At 30.6% G+C, this 4567-nt stretch overlaps 1 non-coding gene across 1 annotated transcript; it reads right to left on the reverse strand.

Moving 5' to 3' along the window:
- Nucleotides 1–514: 514 nt before the first annotated feature.
- Nucleotides 515–621, reverse strand: LOC115703331 (small nucleolar RNA R71). Its single transcript, XR_004009105.2, has one exon. It is a non-coding gene; the product is annotated as a small nucleolar RNA R71 (small nucleolar RNA).
- Between the last annotated feature and the right edge of the window lie 3946 nt (nucleotides 622–4567).

Below are 4567 nucleotides of genomic sequence, written 5' to 3' on the forward strand. Positions count from 1 at the left end.
TGCTCCTATTGACCCCGAAATTGAACGCACTTTTAGACAAAGGAGGAAGGAACAAAAGGCTAAAAAACGCTGCAATATGGCCGATGGGTTTGAAATTGGGGGTGCTCATAATGAAGCCAATCCTATTGCTTTGGCCGATGATAGAGCCCGAGCAATAAGAGAGTATGCAGCCCCTATGTTCAATGAGCTAAATCCGGGTATTGTGAGACCCGAAATCCAAGCACCTCACTTTGAGCTCAAGCCCGTCATGTTTCAAATGCTCCAAACGGTTGGTCAATTTGGTGGGTCGCCAACGGAAGATCCTCACCTCCATATTCGCTCATTTTTGGAGGTGAGTGATTCTTTCAAGCTACAAGGAGTAAGTGAAGAGGCTTTAAGATTGAAGTTGTTCCCATTTTCCTTGAGGGATCGGGCTAGAGCTTGGCTTAATACTCTCCCTCCCGATTCGGTGACTAATTGGAATGACTTGGCTGAAAAATTCTTGAGAAAGTACTTTCCTCCAACAAGAAATGCAAAGTTTCGAAGCGAGATCATGTCTTTTCAACAATTGGAAGACGAGACTACTAGTGATGCATGGGAAAGATTCAAGGAGTTGTTGAGGAAGTGCCCACACCATGGTATTCCCCATTGTATCCAACTTGAGACTTTTTACAATGGTCTCAATGCGGCTTCTAGGATGGTGTTGGACGCTTCGGCTAATGGAGCCATTCTTTCCAAGTCTTACAATGAAGCTTTTGAGATTTTGGAAAGGATAGCTAGCAACAACTATCAATGGTCAACTAATAGAGCTCCTACAAGCCGAAAAGTAGCGGGTGTTCTTGAAGTAGATGCTTTGACCGCTCTAACCGCTCAAATGGCCTCAATGAAAACTCGAAGGAAATCATCCTTTACTTTCTATTTGCCAAATAGAAGCTATAGATTCCATATTTATGTTAGCGCTCCCACTCAATTGCACTACCGTGTTCCCAAAATGTAAGTATCACCCTGACCCAAAAGTAGGCTTAACTTAACAAATCAATGAACACGAATAACACTCTTGAGATTGAGCCATACCATATCAAGATTAAGATCATTTGATCTAGGATCAACAGGTGATATTGAATTGAATAGATATTACGGTAAATTTTAACATATCTAATCAAAGTTCAATATCGGTCCCTTCCGATGTATACTCCATACATCCGATACTGGTAAACTTTGCCAATGTCCTGGAAAGGACATAACACTTTTCCAAGGTGTAAGAATACCTATCGTTGATTATACCATGTCAGTCTAAATCCAGTGTTCTGACAAATCAGGGAATAAACTTTTGAACATATAATAAAGATTATATTCCACTGTGCTGACAACACTATAATCTTAATAAATTCATATGTTCTGGACTTAAAAAGAATTCATACATTATATACATATAATCATGAAATAAATCATGTGAACAATGCAACATAAAATGTTATTTCTGATCTTTATTAATAAGTAAATCTGATTATATGAAATGAGTTTTATTTAGGGCATAAAACCCAACATGGTCCCCATACTAGTTGAGACAAACTACTTGTAAGACTCAGTTAATTGATTTTAATTAATCAATTTTAATTCTAAAATTAGACTATGTCTAGTTTATGAATTTTCACTATGTTATGGCTTGATTCTGAGGAAATACTATTTTGGGGTTTATTTATTAATTAAGAGACTTTATAGAGTCTAATTAATAAATATTATAAATGACAATTTTATTTGATAATTATTTTAATTATTAAATAAATAGTTTTGGCATTTATAGGTTTGAATTGGAAAATATGGTATTATTGAAAAGAAGAATAAATAGTTGAAATAAAGTGGCAAAATTGTAACTAGATATTGGCCCTTTGAAGTGTATGGCCAACAAGTTATTTTTGCCCAATATTTTATTCTTTTTTAATCCATATAATTCAACCCTAACCCTATTGAAGATAGTATAAAAGGAAGGTTATGGTCTCTTCATCAAAACTAATGTCTCCAAAGCTAATAACCTAGCTTTTGATGAGAACTCTTCCTTCTTCTTTCTTCTTCAATTCGAAACACTTAGTCTTTCTTTACCAAATAATATTCAGCCATTAGTGATTGAGTAAGTGCCCACGCACATCAAGTTGGTCTTCAATCATAGTATGTAAGACTGTGAAGAATCCAATCAACAAGAAGGAGAATCGGGCTCAGATCTTGGTGATACTCTGCTACAGAAAGGATACAAGGGTTAGAGATCTGAGCGGATTGAGTCATTTAATTCTGCTGCACCCACTGTAAGGTTTCTTAAACTTTATATGTGTTTATTGCATTGTTTTAGAGAATTCATATTAGGATGTTAAATAACATACATGGTAGTAAATCTAGATCCTGGTAAAATATTCTCAACAACTGGCCTCAGATCCATGGTGATGATTTACTTTCATGAAATATGAATTAAAACCATGTTTGTGTTGATTTGGATGGTTTCATGATGGTTTATGTGCTTATATGATGAATGTATGTGTTTTACAAAATTTTCCATGAAAATAGTTTTATTTTCTTTCTGAAAATATTTTATTTGGATTCCTTGTGAAAAATTAAGCAATTTTGGCTTTTACGGAACTCGATTCCGATAAAAATTGAAAAAGTTATGAAGGTTTGAATTTTTTATGCCCATGGGTGTCAAGATGGTGCTCACTCGCACCAGAAACTAGGACAAGAAAGGGGCTTGCGCACGCGAACTGGGACAAAACCGTATCTGAAGACACGGTGTCACCCGTTTAAACACGAGATGCACGCCTGCGTGATGCTCCTGCTCGCGCCTACGTCCCCCTGCATCTGTCAAGGTTTCTCGGCAAAGGATCATGCAGATCCTTCATTGCGCGCGTGTGAGGCATTTTGCAGCCTATCTAGGCTGAACGTGCAGCCCCTGGGCAGCCAACACCAAAAATCTAATTTTTGTGGGATTTTTTCCCAATTTCGGATTTTTGCAATTTTCAAACCCTAATTTTAAAATAAAATATTTTTTTGAATATATTTAAACTTAAATATCATTTTTTAAATAAATAATACTTATTTTTTAATAGATTATTATTAATCTTTGATATTTTGAGGTTTAAATTTAAAAATTATTTTATTTTTTTAAATTATGGACAGATTTAAAAATTTGTTAATTTCTTTAATATTTATATATTATTTATTTTTAAGGTTAGATATTTTAATATTGGGTATATTTTAAATTAAAGATAGCATTATCTTTTTAATTTGAAATATTATATTAAAATCACCTTATATGATAAATTAAATTATTAAAAATTTTGAAATTAACCTTGATATTTTTATAGATATTCTAACAATAATATTTTCAAATTCAAAAATTTGTTATTTTGCTAAATATTTAATTTTTTATAAATTATAAGTTTAAAAAATAATATTTTACTATTCTATATCATTTTACTTATTAGAAATTTATAAATATTTAAATAACTTAGATATTTTTGTAGAAATTTGAATAATGCTTAATTTGAGATATTTTGACATATAATTAGGATAATTATTATTTATTATTAAAATAATAATTCCCTAACCATATCTATTTTAAAAATTAGTTTATTTTATTATTTTAATTTTATTAAATTATAAGATTAGAAAATGATATTAAAAATATTATTTTTCAAATCATTTATCTTATTTGATATTTAATTTAATTTGATAAAATAATTCAAATAAACCTAGATATTTTAAATTAGTTTTCATTTTTGAATTTTAAATTTTGATGAGATTTTTAAGGTTGGTTTTAACAATCCTAAATTTTCAAAATTTAGTTGGTTAGTTTAAAATAATAATTTAATTATATTAATATTTTATTTCACATCTGTTACAAGGATATTGTGTTTGTAATGTTTGATTATTTATTTATTTATTTATTCAAAAAAAAATTTACAAACCTATTATTTATTTGATCTAAATTGCTATGATTAATTTGTTGACAGATCCGATGATATGATTTTAATCATAGTCCAATTGTCAATAGATCCTATAAATAATTTGTAACAGGTAAATTTTGTACTTCTTTCATCTGTGTAAACCTAGTAACATGATAGGGCCCATCCAAAACATTTGACCTGTGTGAGCCTATATGTTTGCTTTTGGGCTTAGATGCATATAGGGAGCCCATTTAAGTTTTAAGTAATTAAATGGACTAGATTGCTAAAATAAAATTTCACATAAGTAATTTTATTTAGGCCGAATTAGAATTGGGCTTATTCAATGAATAAAAATTATTTATTTAAAGGTTAAATTCATCTCCTTTGGGCCTTGTGTGAGAGTTAGAGGGCCAATAGTAGTGGGTACCACATACTGAACCCACCCCTCCCTCACATGAATCACCCCAATTGGGAAGGCCCATTTGCCTCATTTAAATAATTGTATTAGGTTAATTATATTAGTCTAACCTAATTAAAACTGAATTAGCAACATAATTAACTTTTAAAATATATGAAATTTATTATTTCATTGAATATTTTAAAGTTAATTTAGAAAAACATTTAGTTAATTGAAATATATTCTAGATAGTAATTTC

Source organism: Cannabis sativa, chromosome X, assembly GCF_029168945.1.
Source record: "Cannabis sativa cultivar Pink pepper isolate KNU-18-1 chromosome X, ASM2916894v1, whole genome shotgun sequence".
In the NCBI taxonomy this organism is placed as follows: domain Eukaryota; kingdom Viridiplantae; phylum Streptophyta; class Magnoliopsida; order Rosales; family Cannabaceae; genus Cannabis; species Cannabis sativa.